The sequence below is a fragment of the Staurois parvus genome, unplaced genomic scaffold (assembly GCF_062004578.1).
Source record: "Staurois parvus isolate SC_StPar_1 unplaced genomic scaffold, SC_StPar_1.0 ptg000089l, whole genome shotgun sequence".
Classification (NCBI taxonomy): Eukaryota; Metazoa; Chordata; class Amphibia; order Anura; family Ranidae; genus Staurois; species Staurois parvus.
This window is the reverse complement of record NW_028317885.1, coordinates 338,721-362,280: the sequence shown is the minus strand read 5'-3', so window position 1 is coordinate 362,280 and position 23,560 is coordinate 338,721. Positions and strand designations below refer to the sequence as shown.

The window sequence follows — 23,560 nt, the reverse complement described above, 5'->3', positions numbered from 1 at the left end:
CATTCGACCTGGAGAGAGAAAGTCTCATAACATTCAATTTTTCCTGTATTCACACAGAACGAATGTGCATAACAGTTTTATCAGAGAAATAGCCCAGTCATTTTCTTACAAATATACCCTCATGTACCTACCAAAAATGTTAGACCATTCTAAACTTCTCATACAACCCCTAAATTAATGAGTAATTTTGTGTGGGTTTAACTATTTTTTGCATGTATTTGGAGGGAGGGGGTATCTAGTGCCTATATACTGTGTGCTGAAAGTGTCCCTCTTTAGGCAAAAAAATGTGTGCAGTATGAAATCCGCAGGGTTACGTTTGTGGTTATCTATACTTCATACCTTGGATTTTTTCTTCTCACAGAATCGGTGCTGGAATTCCCCCTTTCTGAGTCCCTTCTTGACTTCACCCCCTACCCACCTCCGGGCACCGTCCCTTGGTTCCACCCTTCCCAGGACCCCTTTTAGAGAATACAGAACCAATGATCCGTTTGTGATGCTAAATAATTTGTATGGAATTGTTAATGAAAACAAGAAAAGCAGTAAAATACATCCCCCACAGCTAGGAACAATAGACCCCCCACATCATCAATGGACTCCCGCAACAAAATACCAGCCCAGCAACAATAGACCCATAGCAGCAACAACAGATCTCCCAGCAGTCAACAACAATAGACTCCTTCCTCAACAGTAGATCCCTCTCAGCAACAAATAACTCCAGAAACAAATTATCCCCCACCAGCAACAGTAGACCTCCCCAGCAACAATAGACTGCCATGCAAAAATAGATCCCCCAGCAGCCAGCATCAATAGACTCTCCAGCACACCCCTTGCCATTACATACATTCAATGCTGGCGGTGGCGGAACTGCATTCCCGCTGAAAAAAATCCCTGCTTCATACATTGCTTAAAGTGGTTGTAAAGGCTCAAGGTTTTTACCTTCATACATTCTATGCAGAAAGGTAAAAACCCCTCTCTGTGTAGCAGCCCCCCCAATACTCACCTAAGTCCCCTCTCTATCCAGCAATGTGTACTGGAGTCTTGGCCATCCATTGGCTCCCACTGCTGTCAATCACAGCCAGTGAGCCAATGAGAAGAGAGAGGGGGTATGGCTGAGCCGCGGCTCTGTGTGTGAATGGACATACGGCACAGTGGCTGGACAGTGTGCATGCTCGGGTGCTCCTATAGCAAGCTGCTTGCTGTGGGGGCATTTGACAGAAGGGAGGGGCCAGGAGCACCAGCGGGGGGACCTGAGAAGAGGAGGATCTGGGCTGCTCTGTGCAAAACCACTAGACAGAGCAGGTAAATATAGACATGTTTGTTATTTTATTTTTTTTAATTGCAAGCAATACTAAAGGTTAATTTTTCTTTTTTGTAAAATAACAAACATGTCATACTTACCCGCTCTGTCTAGTGGTTTTGCACAGAGCAGCCCAGATCCTCCTCTTCTCGGGTCCCCTGCTGGCGCACCTGGCCCCTCCTTTTTATTAGGTGTCCCCATAGCAAGCAGCTTGCTATGGGAACACAAAAGGAGGTGTGTTCCCAAGCCACTGCTCCATGTGTCCATTCACACATGGAGCCACAGCTTGCCCCGCCCCTCTTTCTCCTCATTAGCTGTCTGGCTGTGATTGACAGCAGCTTGCTCTCTCAGCCAATGAGGAGGCAGAGACCCAGGACAGCTGAGGCTGTCGTGCACATCGCTGGATCTTGATGGGGCTCAGGTAAGTATTGGGGGGGGGCTGGGGGCACACAGAAGGTTTTAGAATGCATAGAATGCACAAATGTAAAAAAACGTTGAGTCTTTACATCCACTGTAAGCCTTTAGAATCACTTTAGAGCTCCATGCACATTAGCGTTTTGGTTTTATTTTTACGCTCAAAAAACACTGGTAAAAAATGCTTGTAATAGCGTTTTAGTAGCGTTCAAAAGAGTTTGAGAGCATTAGCATTTTATCAGCGTTTTTACAGTACATGTAGAGGAAAAAAAAGCTTGAAAAAACTGTTAGGAGCGTTTTAATAGCGTTTAGGGGCATTTAGTGTTTTTTCTACAAAAAAAAATGCTCCAAAAACTCTACAAAAAATGCTACTAGCCTAAAGCACTGTGCATGGACACATCGGAGAACACTAGCTTCTAGGATCAGAAAAAATGCTGATAACAGCTTCTGGCTCCATGCACACTAGCATTTTCAAGAATAGTCCCTGCACCAATTGGTTGCAGCGCTGATCAATGAGTTCTGACAGTGGAGGAATCCTGCTGTCAGAATACAGTGGCGCAGTGGGGAGGATTCCCCTCTCCACCTCACTTGTGTGGATGGGGGAATCTGTTCAGGTGTCCAAGTTGAGTCATCTATGGTGAGCTTAACCTGAGCAACCTGCCCTGTTCTACCATTGGGGTCAGGTGGCAGCATTCCCTCCATCCACTCTGATCCACTGGAACGGCTTTCCTGTCCCTAATGAGGTCATTCGGTTGTTGGTGACAGGCCAGTCTTTGGTCGCCCATAAACATTCAGACCGATTTACATCTATGGGTCCCCACCCAATGCTTTTTCAAATGAAATATTGAAATACATCAAAATGCATGTCAATGTGTTTTCAATGCGTGTTGCAATGCACTTTGAATGTCAACATACATCATAGCTTTTGTGTTATAAAAAGCAGAAGAAAAATGTGTGACCATATAATTCTATGGAACGCTTCACACAGATCCGTTGCAGTCTGCTGCGTTTAGTAAAATGCTGCTTGCTGCATTTTTGTGCAGGTATGTACCAAAAATGTACCTCCCCATTGAAATGCATGAAAAACATGTCAAAAACGCATCACAAATGTACTTGCATTGCATTTTTGATGCAGTGTTTGAGTCACATGTCATGTGTAAAATGCACAGCAAACGCAGCATAAAAGCATATGCATTTTTAGTGCATTTTTGCTACGGATCAGTGTGAAAGTAGCCATAAAGTGTTAGTAAACCCACAACAGAAACATCATTCTGTATATGCAATAAAGCATGCTTGTTATACTCACTGTGGAACCTCAGGGGTTAATCCTCTTCATTGTGTAAATAGGCTGTTTGATCCTGTCTTCACTGATCCTCCCCTTGTTTAAACAACCACCTCTTATCTCCTGATAACGCAGACTGAACCGTAGGCATTTTGCACATGCTCAGTGTGGAGTGTGTTGCTGGAAAGTTTTTTTTTTTCTTGGGAGAGTTCATGTGATCAGCACAGGGCCAATCAGCACTGTCCAGACAGAGGTCAGGGGTTCTGCATCCTCCTAGAGCAGAAAGAAAACTACAAGCTTTAACTAGTGCTCTACTGAACACTGATAGAAGTCACAAGACTGCTCTAACTTCTGATGAGAAAAGGTATTTAGCAGTTTCTATTTACTAAAATAATTGCATTTCCATGTTGTGTGTACTGTGGGAGACCAGATACAGTGAATGCCAGGTCCGGGGAGACCAGATATAGTGAATGCAGGGTCCTGGGAGACCAGATATAGTGAATGCAGGGTCCGGGGAGACCAGATATAGTGAATGCAGGGTCCGGGGAGACCAGATATAGTGAATGCAGGCTCCTGGGAGACCGGATATAGTGAATGCAGGGTCCGGGGAGACCAGATATAGTGAATGCAGGGTCCGGGGAGACCGGATATAGTAAATGCAGGGTCCTGGGAGACCAGATATAGTGAATGCAGGGTCCTGGGAGACCGGATATAGTGAATGCAGGCTCCTGGGAGACCGGATATAGTGAATGCAGGGTCTGGGGAGACCGGATATAGTGAATGCAGGGTCCGGGGAGACCAGATATAGTCAATGCAGGGTCCGGGGAGACCAGATATAGTGAATGCAGGGTTCGGGGAGACCAGATATAGTGAATGCAGGGTCCTGGGTTTAGTAATACTGTAAGGCCAGGTTCACACTTATGCAGTTTGTGTTTGATCAGTTTCTGCAGTGCTTTTTGTGGTGCATTTTTTATGTGCTTTGCTTTTTTTTTTTCTTGTTGCTAGGCAGATCAAAATGCATTAAAAAAAGCTTAAAAAACGCTGCAAAAACTTGTACTAGATGCTTTTCTGCAGCATTTCCATTGAAGTCTATAGAACCAAAAATGGAACTTTTTGTGTTTAAAAATGTCCCTGACCCTTTCCAAAAAAGTGCACCAGGTGAAAACGCAGAGACGTGAACTTGTCCCATAGGAAATCATGATAAATGGACTGTACTGTGTTTCTGTAAAAAGCTGCGGAAAACGCTTAAGTGTGAACACATGCATTGAGATGCATTTTGATTTTCATTTCCATGGAAAATGTACCACACAAAAACGCAAAGATGTGAATCCTAGAGGTTGGTAAGATGTGTGAGTATGATCTGACCCCCCTCAGTACACTAATTAATGCTGCAGAGCAGTACCAGGACAGGTCCATCCAGCACCATGGACAAGAATGCCGAACTGTGCCCCCCTCCCCCACTAATGCATGTTGTAGAATGGGTGTACAGCCCTATGTTCATTCTCTGCCCCCCTTGCTTTGCTGCGCTCAGGGCAGCTGCCCCTGCTGCCCAACCCTTGTCCCAGCCCTGCTGCAGAGTGCTTCATAAATTTAGGCAGCCCATAGACAGATCAAAAGTCAGTGGGTTCAGCAGGGGCCGGACAAATTTGCAAACCATCTTTGGCCATGCCTGCTGGACAGGAGTGGATTATTAAATCCAGCCATTTTCTGGGACCACTGGAAAGGTTTTGTTGATCAGCCAATCAGCTACAGCCGCTGATCGGTGTATTCAGAGGAGTCCTGCTGTCAGAATAATACAGTTTCAAAGTGGGGAGTATTCCTCCATTTACAGCACCTCGCATGTGTGGATCAAGGAATCCGTGTGGACTTTTCCCATCAGCCCACTGGGGGATCAAAGAGAAAAGAGCCATCCTTACATGGTGAGCTCTGCCAGGTGTATGTGAGGGGGGCTGCATAGCTGCCAGAATGACGTATATTGAGTACACTGCATTGTACATGAGGACAACAGGGACCCGCCTGCATGCCAGGGAAGAAGAATAGAAAAGCCCTAGCTGGCGAGGGGGGGGGGGGAAGAGAAGGGAAGGGAAAAATGTCCCTGCGTTGACGGTGTCACTGGAAGGGAAAAATGTCTGTGTCGGTGGTGTCACTAGAAGGGAAAAATGTCCTTGCGTCTGCGGTGTCACTGGAAGGGAAAAATGTCCCTGCGTCGGTGGTGTCACTAGAAGGGAAAAATGTCCCTGCGTCGGTGGTGTCACTAGAAGGGAAAAATGTCCCTGCGTCTGTGGTGTCACTAGAAGGGAAAAATGTCTCTGTGTCGGTGGTGTCACTAGAAGGAAAAAATGTCCCTGCATCGGTGGTGTCACTAGAAGGGAAAAATGTCCCTGCATCGGTGGTGTCACTAGAAGGGAAAAATGTCCCTGCGTCTGCAGTGTCACTGGAAGGAAAAAATTAGCCAGCCTCTGTGATGTCACTGGAAGGAAAAAATATCCCTGCACCTGTGGTGTCACTGGAAGGGAAAAATTTCCCTGCATCATTGGTGTCATAATAAAGGAAAAAATGCCCAAATGATGATGTCACTTAAAGGACAAACTATTCCTGCATCTCTGCGTCAGTGGCATTACTTGAAGAAAAAAGTCCCTGTGTTAGTGGTGTCACTAACAGGAAAAATGGTGCTGTATTGCTGGTGTCAGTCAGAGGAGGACTGATTGGTGTCCATGTTAGTGGAATGAAGGAGGGGAGGGGGTGCATAGAACTAAAGTGATCTAGGGGGTCTCTGAGGATGGAAGAGAGCTGCAAGGCTCATTCAGATGTGTGGCTGTCATTGTTGCCCCCCAGAAAAGTGATCTGCTGTGGATTGATTTTCAGGGGACATTTGACAGGTGTTAAGGTGGCCTCCCCACTGCCTGTTTAATTCTGAACTTGCCGACCCACTGTGCTGCTGACACATGTATTGCAGCATGGTCCCATTCACTTGAATGACGTCACTTGGTGACAGTACTGCTTGCAGAGTGCAACATTCTATTCAAATTTTCCCATCAGCCGTGAAGAAAATCATCACAGTCACGCCATGTGTACAGCCCAGAGTGGCTGCATCTTCTAGTTCCGGGGGCCTGTCAGGGGACATGAATCCCTGCTTTTACCATTCGCCTCCCTCCCTCCACTCCCTTAGTTACACTTGCCGCTGGGGGTGGTAAGAGCAGGCAGCTGAGCCATGTTTTTGCTGCCCCCAATTCCACAGCAAATAAATTGGCGACTTTAGTCACAGAAGCACCAGATGAGCGGCACCGACAATTTGCCCTCTTTGAAGCTCAGTAATCTCTGACATGACTCCGTATTACTAACAGCGCACACAGTGAATGACCAAAGTGAACCTTCCCACCTGTTAGCTAGGTGTCTCATCACACAGCGGAAACAACAGAATGTTACATCACTTTCAATGGGAAACATGTTGTCAGTTTCACACCTGCAAACCATGTAGTGTTTCCATAGTTTACATCCAGCCCCCTGTAGTCCATTGATACTTCCTCCAGCCCTGTAACTGAAAGTGGCCGACCTTCACCCCAAAAACATTATTTGCATCTGTCTCCATCTCCCACCACTAGACTTTTTTTTAACCACTTAACTACCCTGCTATAGCTGAATGATGGCTGCAGCTGAATGACGGCTACAGCGTGGTGGTCCAGTTCTGGACGGTGTCATATGATGTCCTCCCAGAACACGCCTCCTGGCGCTTTCTGTGATCAGCTGTGTCCTTTGGACACAGCTGATCACATGACACGGTAAAAGGCCAATCACAGCGTCCATTGCCACATGATCAGCTGTGTCCAATCACAGCTGACCACCATGTAAATACAGTTGTCGGTTATCGGCAGCACTTTCCTCATGTTGTCACAGTGTGAGTATAGTGCTGGTAATTGGCAACTGTCAAAGCATACATCTGCACTGATAATCAGGGCCTATCAGTGCCCTGATTATCAGTGCAGCCCCAAAAGTGCTTAACAGTGCGGCCCATCAGTGCCCAACAGTGCCGCTCATCAGTGCCCAACAATGCAGCCCATAAGTGCCCAACAGTGCTGCTCATCAGTGCCCAACAGTGCTGCTCATCAGTGCCCAACAGTGCGGCCCATCAGTTCCCAACAGTGCCCAACAGTGCAGTCCATCAGTTCCCAACAGTGCAGCTTATCAGTGCCCAACAGTGCAGCCCATAAGTTCCCAACAGTGCTGCTCATCAGTGCCCAACAGTGTGGCCCATCAGTTCCCAACAGTGCTGCTCATCAGTGCCCAACAGTGCAGCCCATCAGTACCAAACAGTGCTGCTCATCAGTGCCCAACAGTGCAGCCCATCAGTGCCCAACAGTGCTGCTCATCAGTGCCCAACAGTGCTGCTCATCAGTGCCCAACAGTGCAGCCCATCAGTGCCCAACAGTGCTGCTCATCAGTGCCCAACAGTGCAGCCCATCAGTGCCCAACAGTGCCTCCTCATCGATGGCCATCAATGCCGCCTATCAGTGCAGCCTCCTCAATGCACATCAGTGAAGGTGAAAAATTACCTGTTTGCAAAATTTTATAATAAAAATAAAGAATTTTTTTTTCAAAATGTTCGCTTTTTTTTGTTTATAGCGCAAAAAATAAAACCCCCAGGGATTGTATACCACCAAAAGAAAGCTCTACGTGTGTGAAAAAAAGATAAAAATGTCATGTATATAGTGTTGCATGACCGCGCAATTGTCATTCAAAGTGCAACAGCGCTGAAAGCACTCAGCCCCGTACATTGCACGCCATTGTGGGAGTTTGCGGCGCGTCCCCATTCACTTGAGCAGATCCCGGTACAGGCAGGAAGGAGGTGGTAAAGCTGCGATGGCAGCAATGAAGGGGGGGGGAGGCGTCATCCAATATATATCAGGATCTGTTCAAGCGAATGGGAACGCGCCGCAAACTCCCACAACGGCATGCAATGTACGGGGCTGAGCGCATTTATTCAGCAAAAATGGGGTTAAAACAGGTGGGGAGCTGAAGTCACATCATCCCTCTACTGCCGGTCATGTCTTGGAAAAGTGATCTGAAGGCAGGTCGTTTTTCAGAGGGGAGCTGATTTTAGAAGGATGTCTGATAATGACCGTGCGATGCTCATTGAATTTCCATTACAGGATAAATGTGTGTGTACAGGACGTCTGACCAGGGGCGGACTGACCATTTGGAAACTCGGGCACTGCCCGAGGGCCCGGGGTCAGAAAGGGGCCCATGAGTTGTCAGTCCGCCCCTGCGTCCGACTGAGCCCTCATACACACGGGGTGTTTTCATAACGCTGGTAACGTTAGCTGTGTAGTCACGTTAAAAACTTTGAGTTTTCCAGCTTTTTATTTTTTTAGCATTCTTGCATTAGTGTTTAGCGGCTTTTTCCAGCATTTGTTTTTTTTTTACCAAAACACAATTTTGTTTCTTGCTCAAAAAAAGTCCCAAAACGCCAGTTTGCGGCAGAGGTATTTTACAGCTAACCCCCCCCCCCAGAAACCCACTAGTTGTTTTTTTTTTTCTAGCCAAAAAGCGCCTTTTGCAGCCTGTGTGCATGGATACATAGGATAACATGCTGGGGGGTTACTAGCTGTAAAAAAAAAACCGCCAAAACCAGCCGCTGTAAAAACGTCCCGTGTACCTGGGGGCTGATAAAGGGGGAGAACAATCGCTGGTCGGTCGCGTCCGGTCGCAGGACATCGCCGCAGGACCGATCTCTCGGTGTGTTGACAGTGCAATGGATGGAGTCAGAAGGCCCGCCCCCCGCAGCAGCCAATCAGCACGGAAGCAGGCAGTGGAGGCACGTCCGGTATTGGTGGGCAGAGCTCCCTCTGGAACATAAGCTGGTGACTCGTGATCGTCAGCGATCTCCGGACCGGGAGAGGTAAGGAGGACACCGAGCTCTAGGCACTGCTGTGCTGTCTGATCGGCCGAGGTGTGTGTATGGGGGGAGGGGCTGGCTGTGCTCTCTCCGATGACACATCTGCAGATCTCTGACAGTTGCACATTCTGCTGATCTCCCTGGTGTCAGGTGGGGATTGTGTTACATTGTATCATTTGTGGCCGATTTGTACACTTTGGGATTAAACTGTGGATGGCAGATAAACACCAAATCAGTTCAGTTACATCAGCCATACACTAATGTTGCCTCAATCAACAATTGATTTTTTTTCTTTCCAATCGATAGATTCTTCCTATTGGAAGCAATCTATAGTCAATATCTGATCAATCTTTTCCAATAGTAATAATCAGTCTATAGTCAAAAACCCATTCAATCGATACGCCACACACAGGGAAGTGGATTTTGATTGCTATGATATGATCCTGACTTACGATTGGAAGTTATCAATCACTTGTATATTTCCACCGTGTACTCTGATCGTATTCACGAACGGCGGCTGTACATGGAGTGATTTTATATAGGATCAGATTGCTGATGGATTTCATGTCCAAAAGGAAAACATTGATGTTCCATACAGTAATCGTGCTTCAATGATTGATTTATTTTCCGATTGATCCCCGTAAAGTTGATAACCTGTATGGCCTTCCAATAGGAGTAATCGATCTATAGTCAACAACCCATACTGTCAATATCTGATCAATCTCTTCCAATAGGAGTAATCGATCTATAGTCAACAACCCATACTGTCAATATCTGATCAATCTCTTCCAATAGGAATAATCTATAGCCAACATCCCATACTGTCAATATCTGATCAATCTCTTCCAATAGGAAAAATTGATCTATAGCCAACAACCCATACAGTCAATATGCCATCCATGGGGAAGTGAATTTCGATCGATCAGTAAGATACGATTCTAATTTACGATAAGTTATCAATCACTTTCCACCATGTAATCTCATAATCTGATCATTTAAAATATAAAAGTATTCATGGACAAAGTATATCAGTGTAGCAGATCCGTGCAAAACAATCGATAATATTCCACCCTGGTTGATCGACTCAGTTTTATCAAATCTAATCTAGATCAATCAGAAGGGAAGATATGGCTATTGGATTGTTTGCAGATTCGAGCATTTTGCTCAAATTGCACATCGATCAGGTAATAAAATCGTAGTGTGGACGGCCCACTAGACCCTCCAATACTCCTCCCCCTTCCCATTTTTCTCTTGCTGTGGGGGTGTTTGGCCATATTGATTGGCCGGTGCACTTGCAGCACAGTACTGAGAAGAGTCCCGTAGGATTTAAAAGGATTGGTGGTCGGGGGGAAGAATGCCCCTTACATTGGTGGTCGGGGGGAAGAATGCCCCTTACATTGGAGGTCGGGGGGAAGAATGCCCCTTACATTGGAGGTCGGGGGGAAGAATGCCCCTTACATTGGAGGTCGGGGGGAAGAATGCCCCTTACATTGGAGGTCGGGGGGAAGAATGCCCCTTACATTGGAGGTCGGGGGGAAGAATGCCCCTTACATTGGAGGTCGGGGGGAAGAATGCCCCTTACATTGGAGGTCGGGGGGAAGAATGCCCCTTACATTGGAGGTCGGGGGGAAGAATGCCCCTTACATTGGAGGTCGGGGGGAAGAATGCCCCTTACATTGGAGGTCGGGGGGAAGAATGCCCCTTACATTGGAGGTCGGGGGGAAGAATGCCCCTTACATTGGAGGTCGGGGGGAAGAATGCCCCTTACATTGGAGGTCGGGGGGAAGAATGCCCCTTACATTGGAGGTCGGGGGGAAGAATGCCCCTTACATTGGAGGTCGGGGGGAAGAATGCCCCTTACATTGGAGGTCAGGGGGAAGAATGCCCCTTACATTGGAGGTCAGGGGGAAGAATGCCCCTTACATTGGAGGTCAGGGGGAAGAATGCCCCTTACATTGGAGGTCAGGGGGAAGAATGCCCCTTACATTGGAGGTTGGTGGGGGAAGAATGCCCCTTACATTGGAGGTCGGGGGGAAGAATGCCCCTTACATTGGAGGTCGGGGGGAAGAATGCCCCTTACATTGGAGGTTGGTGGGGGAAGAATGCCCCTTGCATTGGAGGTTGGTGGGGGAAGAATGCCCCTTGCATTGGAGGTTGGTGGGGGAAGAATGCCCCTTGCATTGGAGGTTGGTGGGGGAAGAAAGAATGCCCCTTGCATTGGAGGTTGGTGGGGGAAGAAAGAATGCCCCTTGCATTGGAGGTTGGTGGGGGAAGAATGCCCCTTGCATTGGAGGTTGGTGGGGGAAGAATGCCCCTTGCATTGGAGGTTGGTGGGGGAAGAATGCCCCTTGCATTGGAGGTTGGTGGGGGAAGAATGCCCCTTGCATTGGAGGTTGGTGGGGGAAGAATGCCCCTTGCATTGGAGGTTGGTGGGGGAAGAATGCCCCTTGCATTGGAGGTTGGTGGGGGAAGAATGCCCCTTGCATTGGAGGTTGGTGGGGGAAGAATGCCCCTTGCATTGGAGGTTGGTGGGGGAAGAATGCCCCTTGCATTGGAGGTTGGTGGGGGAAGAATGCCCCTTGCATTAATGGTCGGTGGGGGAGAGTGCCCCTTACATTGGAGGTCGGTGGGGGAGAGTGCCCCTTACATTGGAGGTCGGTGGGGGAGAGTGCCCCTTACATTGGAGGTCGGTGGGGGAGAGTGCCCCTTACATTGGAGGTCGGTGGGGGAGAGTGCCCCTTACATTGGAGATCGGGTGGGAAAATTCCCCTTACATTGGTGGTCGGGGGGGGGGGGGTGCCCTTTACATTGGTTGTCGGTGGGTAGAAAAGGGACATGCTTGATTTTTCATCCTCCGCACAATGCACTGCATTGATCTGAACAGCCTCATTGAATAATATTGCTGTTGTATGTTCTGTTGATATAGAGGAATACACCGCCACCTGTACTCCCCGCTCTGACATGTACAGGTGATGGAATGTCACGCATTGTCCATGTTCAGTAAAGCCGTAGTCCGGGGATCAGTAGCAGGCCACAGGTATTGTCTGTAGATGAGGACGGACACGGGAGCAGCAATGCCGGACCTCATACACAGAATGATTGGTGTCGTTCCAGCTCGTGGAAACCATTGTATGTAATATGTGATGAAAGGAGGGAAGCGCAGACCACTGAGGAATAAAATGACGGGAAGTAATAGACATGGGCATATTGGGGTGTGTGAGAAGGACGCATGGGAAAAGGGTCCCTGGTCTATAAGACGAGGGGCTGGGGGAAGGGAAAACATGTAAACCTTTCTAGTATTGCTTCTTATTACAACACATGCAGTAAAGCGAGAAGGCGTGAACTGGGAAGAGGAAATGCACAGCATGCTGGAAGGGTGGTCGTCCTTGTATAGCTCCATGTATGTCTGCATTTTCTATTCTGTGTACTCCTATCAAAGGGAAGAAGCGGATGTAACTTTGAGGTTCCAAAATGCTACAACTTACATTCTATAGTATAAAACTCAATCATTTATGAAAGAATTACTAAACCCACAACAGTCAAATCAGTCTGTATATGCAGTAAAGCATGCTTGTTATACTCACTGTGGATCCTAAGGGGTTAATCCTCTGCATTGTGTAAAAAGGCTGTTTGATCCTGTCTCCTCTGATCCTCCCCTTCTTCCAGTGTTCCCTTCTTATCTCTTGATAAGACATATGGTGTGGAGACACTCTGCACATGCCCAGATTGGTGTGTGTCGCTAGAGAGAGGTTTTTTTTTGTTGGGAGAGTGCATGTGATCAGCACAGGGTCAATCAGCAATGTGTTACATGATTCTGTCCAAACGCTCCTCCGCTGAATGTGATTTTGGTGCATTCAGATTTTTGCCCCTAAATAAACTATAAAAGCCTATGTGTGCATGGACACAGACTAAAGCCAACCATAGACGGTTTGAATCTCCCTGCAGTCCCTGCTGAACCAGCCAAGATTTGAACCATCTATGGGAAGGCTGATTGTACCCAATTTGATTGTTCAACTTGGGTACAACCATCCCATCGCATTTCTCATGAGATTTATGCCAGTGGCATCAGCCACTAGCAATAATCATTACTGTGCTGTTCTGGCTGTGAGCCAATCAGGAGAGAGAGAGAGGGGGGCGGGGATGAGCCACAGCTCTGTGTGTGAATGGACACGCAGAGACACGGCTCGGGAGCACTCCTGCTTGGGTGCCCCATAGAAAACTGCTTGTTGTGGGGGCAGCCGACAGGAGGGAGGGGCCAGGAGAGCCTGTGGGAGACATGAGAAGAGGAGGATCCGGGCTGCTCTGTGCACAACCACTGCACAGAGCATGTAAGTATAGACATGTTTGGTATTTAACCTCTTGGTGTTGGCCAAACGCAAATGCGCGGCCTCCTGGCGTCTGGGCCTAGACGCTGAGCGGCCGCACATTTGCGTTCTATTAAAAAAAAAAAAATGCTGAGTGCGCTCAGCACACATGTTCTGTACTCAAGGAAAGGTCCTGATCTCCTCTTTCGATCGGGACCTTTCCCAATCATGTGACCTCCGTGATGGCGTGTCACAGTGGTCACATCACCCTAAACCTCGCCCCACCTCCTGAAACCCTTAAAGGGCTGGGAGGCGCCGGCGCCAAGGGGTTAAAAACAAAAAAACAGGACTTTAGTATAAGGTTGGCCATCGATGAATCATTTTGTTCGGCCAAACTAAAGAAAACAAATGGATTCCTCCATCCATACAATACAGGTGAATGGAGGAATCCTCCCCACTGAGACATCGTATTCGGACAGTGGGACTCTCTACTTTCCAACAAGCCCCATCGACAAAAGTCGACCATTAGTTTGATCTCTGCCGAGCAGAAGCAGCCATACATGAGTCAATACTCCATCCACGAATGGCCAGCTTTAGCGACATCCTTATTCCCCGTACACATCTACTACTTATTGGCCTTGTATTCTGTTTTTCACAAAATCATCTCTTATCTCGGGTTCACACTGATGCGGTGCGGCACATCACATGTGGGTCACACAGGAACTGCATCGCATTCCTGTGCAAATCACATGCGATTTCTGTGCAGGGCAGTTTGAACCATACATTTTGTATGACTGAAATTGCACCACATCCGCACCAAAAGTGCAGGGCTCCTTTTTTTTTTTTTTTTTTTTTTTTTTTTTTTTTTTAGTCTGCACCGGAATTGGATCGAATGGGATCCGATTCTGCACATCTCAGCTCATTTTGTGAACTGATCTAACTAAAAATACACACCCGCAGTGGTTCGTATGAACGGGGTGCGATTATGATGCAGTATGGAAATCGCACAGAAACCGGTGCAAATTTTGCACCGCATCAGTGTGAACCCAGGCTTACTGGGTTTTTCGGTCTGTCCTCTATTGGCTCCCAAATCTCTCCTTTTCCCACACACTTCCATTTGATTTGTTTTTTTTTTAAGTTTGCAGTCATGTACACTGCTCTATGCACACTACACATCCCATAGTCTATAGTCCATCTTGGGGGCGAGCAAGAGAGGGTGGCTACGTACCTACGTACAGTGGGCCTATGGATGGTGAACGTAGCCACCCTCTAACAGGGAGTCACATCCCAGCAGCAAAAAGAGGGATTTGTAGGAGGCTGGAAGCGACTTTTTTTGATTTCGGAATACATTCCTGAATATAATTTTTGCGTCCCCTTAATTATAGCTGATTGTTTTGTGAACACATTCGTCCTCATAGCTCAGATATAATTTAAGATGGAGGGAGGGGAGAAGGAGACGCACACTAGCAGTACTCTGGTGTAAATAGAGAGGGATCCCGGGGCCCCACTGACGGCTGTGGAAGGAGGAGAGAAAAACAAAGAACAAGAGAAGGGGCGAGGCGCGTATTTCAGTCTACAGCCATCAACGTGTACTGGTGTCAGTGTACATCATGGAGCTGCCTCTGTGTCTCCAGTGATAGAATGACATTGTGACCTTTATGTGGTATCATTACCCCACTACAAAGCTACAAGGCGGCAGGGCTGGAAATGAAGTCCTTTAATAAATCACTTTAACAGAAATTCGCCATCAGTGAGACTGTGGGGGGGATTTACTAAAACTGGAGGGTGCAAAATTTGGTGCAGCTCTGCATAGGAACCAATCAGCTTCCAGGTTTTATTGTCAAATCTTAACTGAACAAGCTGAAGTTAGAATCTGATTGGCTACTATGCACAGCTGCATCGGATTCTGCACTCTCCAGTTTTAGTAAACCTCCCCCTGTCTATCTTTTGAGTGTTGCATGCGGTTTTTAGACGTTCATGAGAAAACTAAAAGGGGTGATTTTGTGTACAGTCACCTCACAGTAAAGCATTGTAAAGTCCAAAATTGTGAAAAATAAAATGTGTAAATAGATCAATAAAAGCCTTATAGAGCAGACCTTTACTCCAAAAATTCCAGCCTCTTCCCTTCAATCTGATTTTATTTTTCGTGTGTTTACAGTTTTTTTTTGTTTTGTGTGTTTTTTTTTTTTTTTTTTTCCTTTTTTAACACCAGTCCACCCCCCTTTCCCTATTCTCACCTAGACAAAAATGTTCATGTCCCTGCTTCTGCAACCTCCTAGGATATGACAAGGCAATTGTTTCCAAACTGCGGACCGAGGGCCAAATGTGGCCCTTTGCTAGCCTTTATCGGGCCTTAGGGGCACTATTCTTCCCACTGACACTAACAATGGGGCACTATTTATTGAACTGATAACAATGATGGGTTACTATTCCCTCACTAATATCATTGATGGGCCAGTACTCCTCTTACTGACCACCAACCCTGAGGGCATGTTTATTCATTTTCTACCCTCACTGGCCACAATCCAACCCCCTAAAGTCTGATAGACAGTAGACCAGCCCTTTGTTAGTTTAGTTTAGAGACCCTTGGACTAAGGGCTCGTTCATACTAGTGGTGGGGGTGGTAAAACCATGCTTTTACCAGACCCCAGCCTCTACTCCCTTTAGCTGCATAGGCAGTGGCCGGAGGTGTATACATGCTGCAGGCACAATGCTTTTTTTTTTCACAGCTGCAACAGGAATTATAGCACCCACTGAAAACAACCCATTCAAGTGAATAGGGTTCCTCACAACTGCATGCATTGGAGCTCACAAGTACGACAATCAGGGTTCAAAGGACACCTTTCCTTAGATATTACACCCATATTCAGTGGGGGCTCGACAAGTGCCAGGTCGCCATGGTGACTAGAAATTACGTTCTGGCACCTGGGTTCACACACTGCCTGCCATTGATTTCAATGGGAACTTGCGCCCCCTAGACTTCAATGGGAACTTGCGCCCCCTAGACTTCAATGGGAACTTGCGCCCCCTAGGCTTCAATGGGAACTTGCGCCCCCTAGGCTTCAATGGGAACTTGCGCCCCCTAGGCTTCAATGGGAACTTGCGCCCCCTAGGCTTCAATGGGAAATCGCGCCCCCCTAGGCTTCAATGGGAAATCGCGCCCCCTAGGCTTCAATGGGAACTCGCGCCCCCTAGGCTTCAATGGGAACTCGCGCCCCCTAGGCTTCAATGGGAACTCGCGCCCCCTAGGCTTCAATGGGAACTCGCGCCCCCTAGGCTTCAATGGGAACTCGCGCCCCCTAGGCTTCAATGGGAACTCGCGCCCCCTAGGCTTCAATGGGAACTCGCGCCCCCCCCAGGCTTCAATGGGAAATCGCCCCCCCCCCCCAGACTTCAGTGGGAACTTGCGCCCCCCCCAGACTTCAGTGGGAACTTGCGCCCCCCCCCCCAGACTTCAGTGGGAACTTGCGCCCCCCCCCCCCAGACTTCAGTGGGAACTTGCGCCCCCCCCCCAGACTTCAGTGGGAACTTGCGCCCCCCCCCCCAGACTTCAGTGGGAACTTGCGCCCCCCCCCCAGACTTCAGTGGGAACTTGCGCCCCCCCCCCAGACTTCAGTGGGAACTTGCGCCCCCCCCCCCCCCCAGACTTCAGTGGGAACTTGCGCCCCCCCCCCCCCAGACTTCAGTGGGAACTTGCGCCCCCCCTAGACTTCAATGAGAAATTGCACCCCCTAGACTTCATTGGGAAAACACCCTTCAATAGCAATCCTGTGTGAACACTTATCTCCATATGCCACTCTACTCTATCACATGCAAGTCTGGAGCGCACCGTTACAAACTCGCACAGGACCCTTTTCATAATGGCACCCAAAACACAGTGCGTGTGCATCGCATCTGTGTGAACCACCTCAATAGGAACACAAAATATCCAGCCTGTCATGTGAATCTGTGAGTTTCAAACCAATCTAAAATTGTATATGTGTGACCCAGGGCATTTTGGGATCGCAGCAGAATCCTTGTGATTGCAAAACTCCAGTTCAGGTGCCATTATTTTCAATGTTACCTAAAACATGGTGCAGTTTGTCTTGATTGTCGCACGGGAAATCACATCCCATGAGGACCCAGGCGCTGACAACCTACACTGTGCTCAAAAAACCTGCTACTTAACTTTTTTGACTGCCTCTTAGATTCAAAGCAAATTGTCAAGCCCTGCATATTCAGGGTGTAACATGTTACAAAAGGACCGGCCCGTAATCTCCTGTTGTGACAGTTAGCGGGGGATCTTCTCCCCAGAGATCGAAGTTTGTGTGAACGAGCTCTAACTGTCACTGCTGCTTGGTGAAGAAGCTTCCAGTGACCTGAAAACATCACTTCTTTCTTTTGGGGATGTTAAAGCGACCCATTTTGTGTATCTAAATATGGCGTGCTGGTGAATGGATTGGACACTGCAACTTTCTAGCAATATCAACTAGATTTTAATCACAGAAGGTTCAGCATTTTGAAACAAACTATTGGTGGTAGCTTGCCTAAATCTGATTGGCTTTTTTTTTTTTTTTTTAACCAAAACCCGCTTGCTTCAAATTTCTAAAACGAAGCCATGTTTATATCCGAAATTAAGACAGGCTCCCTGAGGGCTTCCTGGAGGATTATTCCCCATAGAGGCCAAAAGAAACTGGATTAGGTCATCACATTTCTGTGCACAAATTCTTCATTCATGCACTTTTCTTTGCTTGAATTGTCCTTTCCAAATCCACCCACCTCTGTTCAATGGAATTCAGATCAGGGCTTTGACTAGCCCAGACTAACCCTCCGTTTTCTTGTTTTTGAGCCATTCCTCGGTGAACTTGCTAGAGCGCCTTGAATCATGATCATATTTTGAAAATTTAGCTTTAATTTTCAAACAGATGGCCTCACATTCTTATCAAGAATACTATGATGTAGGCAGAATTCATAGTTGACTTGATGACTAACTTATCAGGCCTTGGTACAGCAAAGCACCCTATACTATAACATTTTCACCACCATGCTTCACAATTGGAATGGTGTCCATTGTTTTAAACATTGTATTTGGTTTGTGCCAAACATGTCTAACCCATTCAGCAGGTTTTTGTGGCCAGTCGCAGCTAGTCACAATAGTACGCACAGAATGAATGGATTTCATTCAGAAAAAGTGGTTGCTTATAACAGTTATTTTTCACTGATATAAGCAATCATAATACAAAATTTTTTTTGCTCAGTGTGTGTTTTTTTTTTTTTTTTTTTTTTCATACCATACTGTGGTTAGACAACTCCTTCTATAATTTGTTAGTTCATGGAACATTGTTCCTGAAGGCCTGATCTTTTGTCTATAGGTTCAGTGGAAATCGTAGTCTAATGTTCTTTTTTGGACAACAAAGAATTTTTCTTTGCAAACCTTCCATATTAGTTAAATCTCATTCCTGGCAAAATGTAACTCTTCCTCTTATTAACCCATTCAGCAAGGTTTTTTTTTTGTTTTTTTTTTATCTTGTGGAGTGTTTTATTCTCACCTAAGTCTGCTTTCTGGGTCCTTTGATGGCATTGTTTTCATGTGCGGGGGACTGGTATTCCAACACTGCAGATATCATTGCACACTCTTCTGGATCCTGCAAGAACAACATTGTTAGACAGCCAATAATAAATGTGCACGTCAGGACACCAGAAGAAGGGCCACCTCCCCTGCTGTAAACAGAAGAAGAAAGAAGACCCGGGAAAAAAAGCATACTAAACATAGAGTGACAGCAGAAAATATAGCAGGTGGTCCATCAAGTCTGCCCATCTCTTTTTTGTTTATTTCCGATTCTCGCCCGGACTATAGACAAATGACGGCCAGGGGCGGGAGCTTTCCCTTTCTGGATGGACCTGTGCTGTGGCACAATCTGTCACCTGGTGTGTCTACCGGACACAGTGGATGACAAATTAGTGTACTGGCCCACTGCTGGTACCATGTGATCGTTGTGACCAACCACAGCAGATCACATGACAATTGTACACAATGGATGGCTTCCATTCATGCTATACATTGTGCACTATTGTGTTGATCTCTGTGATTGGTCACAGTGATCACATGGTACATACAGGGCTAATCACAGCCCATCTGTACCATGCGATTAGCTGTGGCTAATCACAATAGTACACACAGAATGAATGGATTTCATTCAGAAAAAGTGGTTGTTTAGAACAGTGATTTTCACTGATATAAGCGATCATAATCCATAATTTTTTTTTTTGCTCTGTGTGTGTGTTTTTTGTTTTTTTTTTATAACATACTGTCACCAGTCAGTTTCCCTGATCACCGCCACACCAGTTATATGATGACACTGTACTGCACTGGTGACTGTATGTTTAAAAAAAAAGGTTTTAATTTCTCCTTTTTTCAAAAAAAAAAAAAGAGAGAGAATGAATATTGATCTATGTTTGTCCCAAGCATGTTTTGATTCCACTTATTGTTGACTAATACAACCTCTCTGCTGGAAGTCTGCTCCAATAAAGTAATACTTTCCAAGTTTAGTTTCAAACTTTCCTGCTGCTAGTTTACAGTCATGTGTCGCGTGTTCTGATCTTGGTTTCATGTTGAAAATGCTGCCCTCCTGAACCTTATCCATGATGTATTTAACAGTTTCAATCTTGTCCTGTTGTTGTGTTCCTGACGTTGCTCCTGATATGTTTTATCTTCCAGACCTTTCACCATTTTTGTTGTCTATCTCTGAATTCATTCTGTTTTATGAACATCTTTTTGTAAATGAGTTTTACGAAAGATCTATAGAAGAATCAGGACCTCCTTCTTCCTGCTGGTGGAGGGAAACCCAGAGTTATGACCCCTTTCACAGGGCACTTTGCTCAGCAGGGGATCTGTCCACTGTTTCCTTGCTGGTCAGAGCGGAGCGGGTGAATGGCAGGTCAGTTTATTCAGAGTAGACACGGACACAACCAACTCAGCTCTATAGGTGGTCAAGTGTACATGAACTCTGCTGTCTGTTTACACCCTACTGCCTTCCAATCCAGTCCACCTAGACCAGGGGTGTCAAACTCCAATTCATTGCAGGCCATATCAGCATTATGGTTGCCCTCAAAGGGCTAGTTGTATCTGTAAGACTAGATGTCCAGAGCACCCCACCCCCATTACATCAGATGTCAAGAATCCCACACCCTCCCTAACATCACTGTGCACCCCCCTTTGGGGGCAGAGCTGGAAAGCAGAAAGTGCAGGGTCTGGAGGAGGTCCAGAGGAGGAGTGGAGTCAGTTACTAGAGTCTGCTGAATGCTGAGACCAGGGGAGACAGAGATAAGTGGGTGCTGCAGGATTTGGCAGAGGAGTTCTATTCTCCTCTCTGCTGCTGACTGCTGAGACAAAGTGGGGGTACCTGCAGGAGAGGTGCAAGTGCCACATGAAATGACCTGGGGCGCCAGATTTGGCCCACGCGCCTTGTGTTTGACACCTGTGACCTAGACAGAGGAGTACGGATCCCCTTCTGTTTGTTTTTTTTCTTGTTTGTTTTTTTTGGCCATTTTAGCAGATCAAGTTGGATTGGAGGTAGATGGCTGTAAATGGAAACAAGTCCAACGAGCAGGATCCGCTGATTCCTTTTCTACCAAATTGTATTGTAACTGTAATGTCTGCCTTCATTTTGTACAGCGCTGCGCAAACTGTTGGCGCTGTATAAATCCTGTGTTATAATAATAATAATCGCCCACCATCAGGCCATAGGAATACATGGACCATATGATCAGGTCTACCTAAATAAACTGACAGGCGGACCGGATTGGATCATCCGTGTAAAACGGGCTTTCATTTAGTGGAATATTGTTCTGATTGTAGATGCATACACTTTGTCACAAACTGTTGTGAGATTTAACTATAGATTCCTTGGAGGCTTTTTCTTTTTAACGATTAATAAGCGTACGTTGCATCAACAACCATTTTGCATGGCATCCCAATGCACTAAAGCAGTGCGCATGCGTTGCAACGTGCCAACAATGTACGGCAAAGCATCATAGTGTGTTGAATTACAAATTTTTCAGCGCATCTGATTTTCAGAAAGTTTAGTGTGCCAGCTGCCTTTTCATTTCAGCGGGCTGTCCATTAACCTGTGAGGCCTTAAGGGTCATTTATTGACTGCTTTCTGTAGTATTATATGTTCAGGTCTCCTAGAAATTATCACATATGTCAGAAATAACCTTGTATATAACCTTGGGCAAGGACTGACAGGTTCCGCACAGAATGCACATGTCACGCTTACAGTGTTTAAAAAGTGAATTGTTCAGACCCTCCACTGATCCGTACTTCTGGCCACATGCCTCTGCTTGTATTTATACAACTGGCTCTCCAGGAATTTTGTCTAGTCATTGTGGGCTAGCTAAAATGTACTCTGCACAACATAAATCTGCAAAAGAAATACTTCTGTATTGAGCAATATGTAAGACTGTACTGTACTTGCATTTGTTTAAAAAACAAAACAAAAACAAACTGTATTAATATATAAAACATTACACAGAAGCATGCACACTACCATGTATCCATGCTGCCTTTCCATCTTGTGGATCCTAAGGCTCCGTTCACACCAGTGCGTGTTTTAGTGCTTTTTGCAGAAACCCACTACAGTCTATTAAACATGGTTTCCTATGGAACATGTTCACATCTATGCTTTTTTTGAGCTGCTGCGTTTTTGGAAAGGGTCAGTGACTTTTTTAAAAGCAAAAAGCAGCTACAATAGAGTTCCATGGAGAATCTGCTGAAATGCATGGTAGTGGTTTTGCATTTTTATTCTTCCCAGCAAAAAAAAAAAAAAAAATCCAATTTTAAAAGAAAAAAAAAAGCTGAACAAAATGCAAAACTCAGTAAAAACGCGTGTAGAAAAAAACGTATTCTGCCCAGCACATAAAAAAAAAAATTCCACTTTAAAAGAAAGGAAAAAAGAGCTGAATAAAATGTAAAACTCGGTAAAAACGCATGTAGAAAAAAACTTATTCTGCCCAGCAAAAAAAAAATCCACTTTAAAAGAAAGAAAACAGAGCTGAATAAAATGCAAAACTCAGTAAAAACACATGTAGAAAAACTCAAAACGAACTGCGAAAAGCACAGCAAAAAGCAACTTACTTAGGTGTGAACGGAGCGTTATTCTGGCCGCCCTGTGGAGCCGGAGTAACTGCTCCCCCATCTTTAGAAACTGTCGTCTTGCGCATGCACAAGAAACATTCATTTTTTTTCCTTCACAAACATTTATTGGGCAAACTTCTAGCAGCTAACGTGACATTGAAGGGTAAGGCAGGCCATAGATGAGTCAAAAACTGAACATTCTGTCGATCAAAAAATGAAAATGGCGCTTATGATTGTACCATCATTTTGTTTCATTTTTGAAAACCACATCCAGCATGTTAGATTAGGCACTTTCGATTGCAACACAAAAATCGCATGTTGCAGCTGGCACACTAATGATGCAAAAAACAATCGACTGGTCTATGGCCCCCTTAACAAAACTCGGCATTACATAATTACTAGTACATTACGCTATTGCTTTGCAGGGGATTTTTTTTAATGTCACGGTACTACTGCTTTAGAGCCCAGTCATACTGGTATGATTTCAGGCGCGATTCGCAAATTGAAATCGCATCTAATGATTGTGAATGTCAGTGTTTTAACACGTGCGAGTTGCTGCAGCGCCGATTTCTAAAGCAGTTCTTGCATCACTTTTTCTGCAGTTTTGCAATTTCACATACATAGAATATAACGGAAATCACACTGCAAATTGCAAGAAATCACTAAAAATTTTCAAGTAGCAATAAAGTCTTCAGAAATCGCATCTGAAATTGCACACAAATCGTGCGATTTTAAATCACAGTGGTGTGACAGGTGACTAAGGCAGTATTAAACCTAAATCATCAGCAGCTTACCAATCATCAGATGTAGTGATTGCATTAGTTTCCTTTTCTTAGGCTTTTTTCTTTCTGTTTTCACCTGGTGATCTGACCAGTAACACACCTCCTGTATTACAGTGCCCCCACTCTGGATGAAGGGGCACAGGGGGTACCTTTGGACAGCAGTATTGTCAATATGGGGGCAAGGGAGTGTTAGATGTACTAGCAGATTTAGATACATTAACACATTGAAGCTGAACTCCAGTTCACAGTTTATAAACAGTTACTGTAATAGTTTTTTGTTCCTTTTTGGATTAAAGATTTTACATAAATAAATAAAAGTAGATCATATTAGGCACCACTGTCGTAGTTAAATGGTCTTTATCATCCCTGTAATTGCAAAAGAGCTTGTTCTGTTAAAAAATGACAGACTTACTGGCTGGATCACCAGATGAAAATAGGAGGAAAGCTTAGCCTAAAAAAAATTCTGGCATCAC

General features: G+C 45.8%; 2 protein-coding genes across 2 annotated transcripts in view; one reads left to right on the top strand and one right to left on the bottom strand.

The window, feature by feature from the left end:
* LOC149468331 (uncharacterized) overlaps positions 1-8,741 on the bottom strand; it is a 654,932-nt gene extending 646,191 nt beyond the window's left edge. The window contains exons 1-2 of the mRNA XM_089670290.1: positions 8,647-8,741; positions 3,018-3,266 (exon numbers count right to left, since the gene is read on the bottom strand). The gene's annotated coding sequence lies outside the window, so the exon portion shown is untranslated. The remainder of the gene's footprint in view (positions 1-3,017; positions 3,267-8,646) is intronic.
* Positions 8,742-8,759: 18 nt separating this feature from the next.
* The window catches only part of SQOR (sulfide quinone oxidoreductase), a 77,414-nt gene continuing 62,613 nt past the window's right edge, over positions 8,760-23,560 (top strand). Inside the window, exon 1 of the mRNA XM_089670284.1 lies at positions 8,760-8,889. The gene's annotated coding sequence lies outside the window, so the exon portion shown is untranslated. The remainder of the gene's footprint in view (positions 8,890-23,560) is intronic.